Source organism: Taudactylus pleione, unplaced genomic scaffold (genome assembly GCF_031769625.1).
Source record: "Taudactylus pleione unplaced genomic scaffold, aTauple2 ptg000178l, whole genome shotgun sequence".
Taxonomy (NCBI): Eukaryota; Metazoa; Chordata; class Amphibia; order Anura; family Myobatrachidae; genus Taudactylus; species Taudactylus pleione.
Window position 1 is genome coordinate 8,399,669 of NW_028284580.1, and position 12,507 is coordinate 8,412,175.

Sequence of the window (12,507 nt, forward strand, 5' to 3'; positions counted from 1 at the left end):
TATTATTATTATTATTATTATTATTATTATTACTCTATTAGATCAGTAAAGAAACAATAATTTACCTTCTCCCTTTCGGCACTAATCTTCAGTGGGGAGCCTGAGCATCAGTTGGGCTGTTCCCACGGCAGTGATGTCAGCTTAAAGTAACAAAAAGAGTATTGTTAGAGAAAGGGTGAGGTACTTTCAGTCCCTCGGTCTACCCAACTCTGGCACCTAGTGAGATGGGGGCACCCTTGTTGGAAAGAGTGGAGTCCCCTCTTTCAAACTATGTGTTCTTTATAATTTATTGCCTAGTGAACTCATTATAAAAATGCTGGCACACACCCAAGCAAATTTAAAGGGTGTTTTGTGAAGTGAAAGGAGGGAGGAGTGTTTAGCAGGAGACTGGTGATTTCATATAGGTGCTTAAAAAGGTGATTTCCTGTAAATTTCTGTTTTGTTATTGTCATTTTGAAGTTTGTTTTATTTTTTGTCTAGTCTAATTTTATTTTAGTCTTTGTCAGTACATCTATGTGTCTGCCTGGGAGTGTGTGTTTTATTTTCTATTTTTTTAAGTGTAGTTTGTGTTTTACAGGCATCATAATTAAGTTCCTACCAATATAATGGTGTTTATAACTTAAAAGCACTTGTTTTTTAATTGCCTATTTATTTGGGGACTTTTCAATCGATTTTAAGTCGCTTTTCAATCCGACTGTTAGTAAATGAGAGATTCTGGTAGTGGTCTTTGTGAAAGTATCGATGTTTAGACGATGATATATTTTGGTCAGGATTCAGTTTTATAGTCTATTTTGTAGTTGATGTTGCCTTTTTGTAAATCCCCGAATTGTAAAGCACACAGAAAATGTCCTATAAATATACCAAAAAGCCAAAATCGACCTCTAGTAAATATACCCCAAAGTGTACAATTTAAATTCCATTCTGGTTAACACAGAATAATAAATGTTTATGATTCAAAAGTAAATATAGATGGTTTGTAACAATATTCTTGTGAAAAAAAGAAAAGGCCAATAAAATAAAGTGTATTTTCGTCTGTTAATTGAGAAAGATTGATATAGTGAGTACTGTTTCCTAATAGCTGGGATAGCCAGTGTTCTTAGTCATTACAGCTGGAGAGATCAGCTTAATGAGTTTATATTTGTATACCCAGCTGGAATTTACAGACTGTACCTCATCTTTTGGCAGCTAACTTGCACTTGATTCATTTATATGTATCATGTATTTACACGGAGTGATAAAGTGTGATAATAAAACATAAGTATATAAATTAAACCAGATCCCCACTGATTTATCAATGAAAAGTGTTTTTTTTCCCCTATGAAACATCTTAATTACATGTTTGTAATAAAATAACTATTTATTTGAAATATGTAAACTGTGGGAGTATTTCTCATGATTTTTTCAAACGTATATATTTTATTCAATGGTTTTTGAATAGAAGATGAAAATACAGGTTACATAACATTTATAATATTAGGCAATGCACATTACATTTACTACAGTTTGTATATCTATATGTATATCTATATATAAATTGGTGTTTGATGTACAATGTATTATTATTGTGAAACTGCTTTGTTTAAACATAAAAATGCACTTTAGAAAAATAATTAATGTAATCACATAATAAAGAAACAATAATTTACCTTCTCCCTTTCGGCACTAATCTTCAGTGGGGAGCCTGAGCATCAGTTGGGCTGTTCCCATGGCAGTGATGTCAGCTTAAAGTAACAAAAAGAGTATTTTTAGAGAAAGGGTGAGGTACTTTCAGTCCCTCGGTCTCCCCAACTCTGGCACCTAGTGAGATGGGGGCACTAGGTTTATTACTGAAATAAATTGTATCATTGAAATAGAATGGAAATTAATATTATAATGTGAACTCCCCTGTGGCATTGTGAGGCAAGAAAAAAGTGTGGGTGAAGAATGCAAAACTATTGGACTAGGGAAGTTGAAAGGAAAACACAGTTATATTATGATCTTTTCAGATAGCGCTGTTGTCCTAAATAAAGATCTGTATACAGTTACCAAATTATAACAGATTAACAGTTACAGTTTCTAATACCCAAAGAGAGTGGTGTAGCTCTTACACATACTGGGTGTGTCAACAAAATTTTTCATAAAAAAAGAATGAGAACTGTAGGTGCACTCTGGGAATTAATTAGTTATTGCTTTCTTATTATTTGTATCTTTATCTTTATTGAAATATAACCTTTATTTTAGTATTTTTAAAACAGTATGCAAATGTTGCAAACATGAAACAATAAAATGATAGTATAGATATGTGACAAAAGTGTTTAGAAATAAAGTGATGTTTAAAATAAATGACCACTGTGTCTTGTCTTATTTATTGATTGCATATATCTCTTTCCTTATTATATTCTCAATACATGTTTTATATTTCCACAATTTTATTGATCCAGGAAAAAGGTAAGTCAATTATTGTTTATTTAGTTATGCAGTGTGGTTAGTATATTTGTTTGTATTAGAACAAAGTAGTATGTTAGTTTCTCAGACTTTATATTTGTTTCATTTTATATTTAATATTCAGACTTGTAACCTTTGTTTGTATCTGACTAATAACAACATTTTTAGAGAGTTTCTCTCTTGTATCTGTTTGACATTTTTTTATGTAGTCAAGTTTGTTTAGCACTAGCAACTGGGGACAAAGTACTATTTCATAAGTATAGTGTTTTCTATGGCAATCCCTGCTTGTTATATGTGCCTTATATTAAGGCTACTTATCTGTGCTGGAATATGAATTCCGTCAGTTTAGAATATGCCTGTGGTTCCTATACTTCACTGTACTTTCCCCCAGTGGCGTAAGTTCATTGCAGACGCCCGGAGGCAAGTTACATTTTGGTGCCCCCCTCGTTACAGCCGCTGACACTAATTTAGCATTTCACAAGCAGATATACCCACAGTAGCAGTTACACACAGAATATAGGCATGCCGTGCAAATGAGACGAATTTGAAGGGAAAAATGTGCACAAAATGATGCTCTGTGCTACTGAGTCACTCTGCACTCACACGTTATGTGTCGCATGGAGGATAGATGTATGTGGACACCTCTGTATGCATTAGTCACAGATAAGATAGTGACCTGTATGGTGCAAATAGCATAAGGCTCAGAGTTCTCCTGAAGGAGACAAAAGCCACCTGATGTGGGGTGGGGAGCCCTACTGATAATCCTGATGGAGAGGAAAACCAGCTGACGTGGGGGCATTGAGGACTGAATTTAAGTCAAAATACTGTAAGACTGCCACTGTGGTGGGACTACAAATCCCAAAATGCCCAGTCTACTACTGACTGCATCACATGCTGGGAAGTTGCTCCACCAAAGATCTGCCCCCCCAGACTCAGTCGCTGGTGCCCCAGGCTCCTACCTCCCATGGCCTCTTACCCACAGCACCGTTCAATGCATCCTTGTTGACATCCACCAATACTTCTCCTCAGGCCAGCCACTGAGGACTTTGCTGCATGGGTCCGCGACTAGGGCTGCCACCAGGGAGGAGTGGGACGGAGAGTTGTGGTTGTGGGGGGTGCCTAGACTGCTGCATAGCTCCATGGCTACGGCTGTCCCCAGGTAGGAGTGAGACGGGAAGTTGTTGATGAGTGGATGTGCCAGAACTGCTGCATGGGTCCGAGCTGAGGCTAGGGCTGTGCCAGGGAGTAGTGAGACAGAGAGTTGTGGGGGAGCCGGGCACTGAACATGTCACACTGACATAAGAAGCTCCAACACCAATGAGTAGGGACAGGCTTAAGATAGATGGAGGTTGCAACTGATGGTCTGTCATTGAATACTCCACTAGTGTATGATGGCTTCTCAGCTGTCGGGAAGAGGCACACAATTCTTCTCACACTACAAACACATTTATTGGCTTGACATCAAAAGACACAGTATGATCATATGCCTACTGGGTGTACCAAATTCTGTCTGAGGTTACATTAACAATATAAAATATACAAATGTTTTCTTCAACTGTTACAATAGAGACTGTTTCTTGGACCAATAGCTATAATATAATTTTCTACGAATTGCATTGGTTTTTTACTAGTATTTTATAAAACCACAGACATTCTGTTCTACATTTGATTTTCAACTCTGCTTAAAAACTTGTCTGATGCCAGCTCTGAATGATTCCTGCCCAATTACTATCAGTGAGTCCTCTTCTGTACAATATCTCTGGGATCAACAAGCAGCACATACCGTAGCAGATGAAAGTTTGAGAAGGTGCTTCAAAGTTATTAATTAGTAAATAATATATTTTTTTTATCATCAATGTGAGTACTATAAAATAATAGCCACTAGGCACTTGCCACCTTGTTTCTTTGTGAGCCTTACATTTATCAAATTAGGTAACTAATTTTTCAGTGAAATTATTACAAACATTAATGGTCTGATTTACAGTAGAGTAAAAGTGCAGCTGCAAAATTGTATTCTTATATATGTATTTTCAGTAGCACATACCCTAACATGACTTAAAGATTCTCCTGGTTTGCAATGAAAAATTCTAAGATTTAAATTGAGTTGTGACAATGTACAGTACAGAGGATAAGGAAAATCATAAAAGAATAGCAGAAAGAATATGATGGCCTGATATTAAAGTTTTGGGGCCCCAAAATATGTGAGGATGCAAGTACTAAATCTCAAGTTCAAATAATATAATAGCCAAATATTTAAAAGAGCTACAAGGTTTCAAAAAGACCAGTATTTTAGCTCCAAAATTACTTTTAGTGATGTTTTTTGCATATTGATAATTTACTAAGATTTTCACTATTGCCCTTGAGGTTAAGTAATAAGTGAAGGACAAGGCTGCATGGCAATAATTTTAGTTATTAAAAGCTCATATGAACTTTTTATTCATGCAAAAAGATTTACAGGTACACATAAAAAAGAAAACATTCCTCAGTACAACATGATGAACTGCCCACCACAAATTTAAAATAAGAGGATTTACTTTTTTTGTAATTTTTAAGCATATGTGCTTTTTAAATATGTTTGGGTGTAATTTGAAGAATACAAATTCTTTAGTCTAATAGAAAAATAACATTGAATAAAGTATATTGATGAAAATGGATTGCATAAATTGCATAAAATGAAATTTGTACATGGCATAAGGGACATATACTAACAGGTTAAATTGTAACAAACAACAAAACAAAGTGTTGAGTTACGGTATTTTTATAGTTTATTTTTAACACGAATATGAAAGTCACATGTGTCTTGATGACAGATGAACTGGTTTTCTCCACAGAATTAATCCTTTGCCATTTCAGCTGATAACTAAGTGAACCATGAAATGTGAAAATAGTAGACCGAACTTTAAGACTTCCACTTTTTGTCAACAATATTCAACAGGTTTTTTTTCTTAAGAAATTATTAAATATTATGCTTTAGTAGAATATGAAAAGTTATAGGTAGACCATTGTCTTGTTTTTGTATTTCAGTTTGTACAGTATATAAGTTCATGCAAAATACTTCTCAAATATTGCACCCCAGTTTTAAAGCACAATAGAATTTGCTGGCACTATATAAGTAAATGTTAGTATTATATAATATTTAGTAGTTATTAGCATTAATATTTTTAATTCATGCAGTTAAGCAGATCCGAGAGAATTAAACAGGATTCTTCTCCGCTTGCCATACATGTATTTATAATGTGTGCAGGGTGTGTGGTGGATAGGGGCATCCGCACCACACATCCTGCACCCAAAGTATACTTATCTTGCTCGTCCGCTATGGTGCCATCTTCTCAGTGACATCTGCTGAAAGATGGAACTGTGCAGTGAAAGCAAAGACTCTGGCACTATGCCAGAGGCTTAGCTCTCTTGTACACATGTGCCATTTTCTCTAATATCAATGGGATCATTGCACTATGTAGAAGGAGGGACCTGCTTCACTTGTCGGAGCAAAGCAAGATGCGGACCTACCTTCAGCTCAGAGAAGGGGGACTGCTGCACATGGGCCCCCTCAGGTTTAAATATACTCCTGCTGATTACTAAAACAGCATGTCCTGCAAGTAGTAAGGACAGCTTATTGACTAGGGGACATGGACCTGTCTGTTTCACCCACTTAAATATTTTTGTTAAATTAAAATATATAGTCCTGCACATACTGCACCACATAGCCCAGTGCATGGTGACAGAGGAGGGAGCTCCAACCCCGTTGCATATTCTGATTTTGAGGATTGCAGGTCCCATTAAATGACATGTCAAAAATTGACTGTGTTTCTGGCAACATGATCAGGAGAAGGAACATTTGTTCTGTGCAGTGAGTGATAGGAGGGAAGATGGTGGCTGACCCTATGGGGAATTGAACAGTCTTGGTGACTGGTGACTAAATGTGTGTGTCCTTTATTTGCATGTGGGAAGACTAAGTGTGTGTGTGTGTTAGTTTGTGACTACTTGAGCTGAGCCAATCAAGAGACTGAAGCCAGTCTGACATTGAACAGATGACCGAAGGGTGGCCAGCAGTCACCATAAGCATTTATCTGGTACCTGAAAGCTGGGTCAAGGTGGCAACTATATTTATCTAGTAATTTTCAATCAGTAATAGCATACACTGGCCCCTCTTTCATCTGATCCCAGTAGCCCACATGAGACTCACTGTGACATTAGATGCTCACCTCAACTATAATGATCTTAGAAACCAACACTTACTTCAGACCCACACACAGGCATCATCAGCCCACTGACCACAGCAGACAATTTTGTGATTGTTTTAGATCCACTGAAATTTTTAGCCCATTAGGACTGCATTACAATAAGTGGATGGGCAGGAGTGTGAAGGGAGATGAGGTCAGAGATGTAAGTGGAATTGCATGGAGATCCATGCAATTCTTATAGATGTTCCTGGTCCATGACTGTTATGGTTGCTTTCATCAGAAGTTGTATCAGTGGGCATGTTGGGGACATGCCTGTTTCAGGGACTGCGTTGGAAGATGCAGTTCCATTGGTACCAGCAACTAAGTATGTCTGACATACTGAGCAACCACAGGGTATCTGTTACGCCAAAAGTTTAAAGTCACAGCTGCTACTGCATTAGCATGAACATCTGAAACAGACACTTAGGGCCTGATTCACTACCGTAGGCAACTGCGTATGTGCAATTGCACATGCAGTTCAACTGTGATAGCATGATAATATATTGAGGTCACTATTCTCTCGCAGCACTACACAAGGATGCCCACTTTACTTACCACACATCCGTAATGTTTAGCAAGACTGCAAAACCATAGGTACAATCAAGTAGAATTGCAGCCTCATGCACACTTGCACAAGCCCTGACCTTACTCAGAAATTGCTAACAACCACTCACGCTATGAGACCTCAGACTGCGTAGGCCATCACAGTGGACAATTTATGCAGCCTCTGCAACAGCATTGAAATGCACTGGCATGCCCGACCACCCCCCCTTCACCACCCACAAATGGCCCTTCTTGTTAATTACTCTGCAATGGGTCTACATAGTCATTGCGATCACAGTCCCTATCGCAATAGCTAGTTTGCGCATGCGCACTGCGATGCATACACATGTGCAGCGCGCAACAATCGGCCGATTGCATGCGTAATCACAGTTGTGTGTGGTGGTGAATAAGGCCCTTAGTCCCTTATTTCAATGTTTTGCTTACATAGTCTTCAACATTGATATTTCAATGTTTTGATCTATAAGTCTTGCTCATTTGCACGTAGCATTTATTGCTTGGTTTCAAGTTCAGCTTTTAAATAAAGGCTGACATTTATTATTTTTTGACTATATAAATTGCGCTCACATTGTAAAATAATAACTGTTGCCCCATCATAAAAATATTTTTAAACATCATTTAACAATTAATAAAGCCCCTTTAATATAGTTATTAATTATTATTGCTCTCATAATACTGTAAATTTAAACAATAAATTCCACACTAATATTTTAATCAAATAGTATTTTCCCCATAATAAAAGTATAAATGTTATCTGCCTCCTTATTTAATGCATAATAATTGACCTAATTTTAGGTGTATGGTGATTCCTGTCCTTCTGGTTGACTTCATTGCTCAAACAGCATGCTTTTCAAACTCTCTCCTCTGTCACAATGACCAACTTTTTTTTGGTGGATTTATCAGTGGATTTGTGGTTTGTTTTAATCTGGGGTTTCTATAACTCTAATAGAAAAACATTGATGATGCTTCGATATTCAATTGTATTCTAAAGTGTGGTTTCTCAGCAGTTCTGTGGTGGGTTTGAGCTTAGAAAATCAATGGGATGCAATCCCACCAATAAAATACAGCGAAACTCCTGAGATTTCAAATCTGATGTTTAGTAAATATACTCCCAGTCTTCATTGCAGAAAAGGAGTTGATCCATTAAAGACCGAGTGACAATAACTATACTATTGACTGCAAAAATGGTAGTCAACACAAGGTACAATATTGGTGCTGGAGAAAACCACAGATGTCTCTTAGAGGACATGGACTTAACTATAACAATGAAATCTAGAAAGGAAAAAAAATAATTTAATGCATTACAAGCAAGACTGCCTTACTTCACTCTTTGGCATGAAGCAATATGTCATTCAGAGGAAGCTCTTAAAGGACTGGAACCTTACTATAAACAATGCAAAATTCCTTGTACACTGGAGTTGGTATCACATGACAATGTACTTTTGCTTGTGCACTTAAGAAAATATAGTCAGCAAAAATGAAATACAATATTAATTTCTAAATCGATGTGGAAAATACTCTGGATACCATATTATCAAAAGATGGAAGAGGCAATCTATTTGTGATATGTGTTTTCAAGTCAGATGTTTCACATACAGAACAGAATGTTATTGATTTTTGATATGGCAAAACTTTGAGTGGCAACACTTTGGGTCACTCAAAAGAGTTTAATTGAATATTGACTCTTTTCAACAAAACTGGGTGACAGATTGCAGAAATATTGTTGTCATGGCATCAATGAGTAAGAGCTTGTACTGTATGGATGAACAATGTCCAACTTCTAAACTTTTCCCTTGTGTTTCTCATTCCATGGCACTTGTGGGTGTACATGCATCATTGTGTGTTGCCAATGTCAAGAAATTGTTTGGAGTAAATAATTTATTTGTACATTATATTTTAAACCCTGGTAGATTACACTTGTTGAAATAAATTGCAAATTCTTTGCATAGTTTAAGTGACACCAGGTAGAGCTCAAGAATGAAAGATGCTCACCCAAAATCTAAACATTTACCAGGTATTAGTGAAGCATTAAAGAATATAATTGAATCTAGAAAATATTCAAGTGAGGCTCATTCAGTAGCTGAAAACCTAAGACCATGTTTTTCATCTTTACATACTGTATCTGTACTTATCTCAAGATCCTGCAAATTCTGAAAGGAGGAGGAAGATTCTTCAAGCAAGATCAAATTCAAAGGAAATAGGACCAGCAAATTTTAAGTCATTTTCTGTAAAAACACAGTCACTTCTGGAGAAGTGGTCTGTTCTTTTTTCTAATACAAAATGCATTGTTTCAAGTATGGATATTCAAACATGGACCCACTGTATCGAAATATTTAATAGAGACAAAGCAGAGAAGACCTGTGTCTTGAATTGGATGCTAACACATCATTAAAGATGATTGTGGTTTTTTTGTGGACCTGGTTTCAGTCATTTTTTAGCTAAATCAGCATTTTCTATTGCTTCTAAGTGCTTACAATTTATTTACTCAAATTTTAAATTTGATGACTATACTAGAACACAAATTGGTGACATAGTACTGAAGATCTGGTCTCCAAATATCAAGAAGATCTTATAAAATCTTTTTCAAATTAATTCAATAGCTTTAACATGTCAATGAGGCTGCATTTATGACACTTGACTTGGTAAATACCATATACAGCCTACAATGTGATACAATATTTGGAGAAGTTTGAATTGATTTCAAACTTGCCTAGATTAAAAACTATCTACGTTTAACAATGTGTGAACAGCCATGCACTTCTCTCCAGTGAATAGCAACTGAATTTTAGAGATCTAATACAAAATTTGATATCTAAAAAAGTGAAAATATGGCCGACTTATTCCTTTTAAAGGATCTTAAACCTTTTTTTGAATATGTGTACTTATTGAAAGGACCTCAGTCAACATGTCATGTGAATGCAGATGGTGGAAGTGTACCATGTGAATGACACTGTACATAATTATAAATCATTAGTAGCAGGAAGAAGAATTAGAAAAATATAAATAATAAAAAGCAAGATTTTTCTTATAGCTTTCACAGTGAAACAAAAATATAAATTTTTTAATTGGACTGTTCTTTTAAAAGAAATCAGTAAAATTCTTGGAAAAAAGGAACAACTGATATTCCTAGCCATATGTGTGTATGGAGCAGCATTTATTGGCAGAGAATGAAAAGCAGTTCTAATCAACTAGTTCTTCATGACAATTTATTGACTACATTAAAACAATTATTTATAAATTGTAAATGCTTAAAATAGCAAGCAAGCATCATTAAAAATATGGCTTGCGATGGAAAGAATTGACAGCTTTAAATGGCTAACAATTTCACTTGTCTAGGAAGATGACACTTGTATTTTCTGAACTATAAAAGGACATTGAGAATGTAATTATTGGATAGATACTTAGAACAAGGATACAATGAAAATAGAATCAAACATTTGCTAAACTTGTGAAAAACTGAAATGAAGTATTTATTATTTAGCATAACTAAGTTGTGTAGATATGAAGGGTGGTTTTATTTAAAATCCTGTTGTGTTAGTCTGATGTGTATTTGTTCTGAAAATAAATTATTACCCTATTTACCTTAGAAAATCTGTTGAATTATATGACAACATCAGTAATAAGGAGAGGAAACTCAATTTTGCCTAACAACACTTACCATGGTTGGTCACGTGACTTGAAGGTCTATTCATCATCACTTAATTTCTACAAAAGCAGGGAAAATTATCATTTTCTCCTCTTTCTTAGAAATTAAGTATTGGGGCCATTCACTATAAAGGTAATGCAGGAGATATCATGGATATCTCCTGCTTACCTTTCAGCCCTGATCTGGCCGGCTGTTTCTAAGATACTCTTAAGACAGGAATGAGTATCTGAGAGCCTAATTTTAAAGCGATGACAGGGGGTGAGGTAAACCTGATGGTATATAACCAAGAATATGTTGGCATATGTAGCTGTGGGGAGAGATTGATAGGAAAATTCAAATAAGTAATTTAACCATTTAACAAGTTCAATTCTAGCTTTTACTTAAAGAATTCAATCAAAAATATAGTGGGTGAATATATCTTTGCTAATAGGAGGCTGTATAAGATGAAAGAATCAAATGGATTACACCAACCAAGTGGGTAAATGTGCCATGCCACATGTCTCACATAATTTTGAGATAAAAAAAATGGTATTTGAAAAGGGGCAATGACTTAGTGCCATTCAAGCACACAGTAGACCACAAAGTAAGAGGTTGTTTAGTTGAACATTCTATAAAATGCCCAAAATGAGTGAGTCATGTTTTATGCCACAAAGTAAAGGGGTAGGCTGCCATGTCATAATAGAAAAAATAGTTGTTTAACAAAAGAATGTCATGGACAATAAGAATTCTGCCCATTTATTTTGGTATGCTAAACTTTCTGTACAGAAATACGGAGCCGGTTGTTCATAACACGTCAGTACTTAACATGTTTGTAGAGGAAGGCTGTGAGTTAAATCTCCAGGAGAAAGCCCTCTCCAGGGTGGCATCAGCATAAATAAATCTATTTGAAATACAATTTCTATGGTATCATAGTTGCAGTGCCTGATTGGAAATAACCACATTAGGAATGTATCCCACCGTAATGTTTGACTACTGCAACTTAAATAGGTTTAACTGGGGTATCTTGTCATTAAAAAAATATAATCTATATATAATCTATTTGAGAGCAGTTTCTAAAGCTGGGTACACACTTAACAATGTTTCTGCCCAGCAATGCGACAGACAACCGCACCGTCGATGGGCCGACATATTGGGTGGTCAGTACACATTACACGATATGGTGCCCAACCACCCGTTACTTTGGCATAAGCTGCATGGGGTTGTCAGTTGCATTGTCACAGAAAGAAAGTCATTTTCGAAAAATGAGTTTACAGGGGTCATCAATGGTAAGTGATTTCAATTTCCTATATGCAGCCAAAAGTTGTTCTTTCACCCACAGATCTAGCTATTACAGGGCTTGGCCATGTATTATCTCCCTCTCTTTCCAGCCCAAGTCAATGTGAGAACACCATATACAGCCTGTGGAGCCAGATGAGATTAATGCTAAGATAATAAAAAAAATATTTATCTTTGATTTGTTCAGGGAGACCAATGAACCTCAGGTTTTTCCTATAGTTTCTATTTTTGGGGTAATTGTGTTTGTCATTAAGAAACTTAATTTTTTGTGTTTGATGATCATTCAAATTTTGCAAGGTTGCAAGTGCATCCTTATTACCACTATCTTTCTGTTCTAATAAATCCAGACTAGATGCATTGTCATTTAATTTAGTTATAATA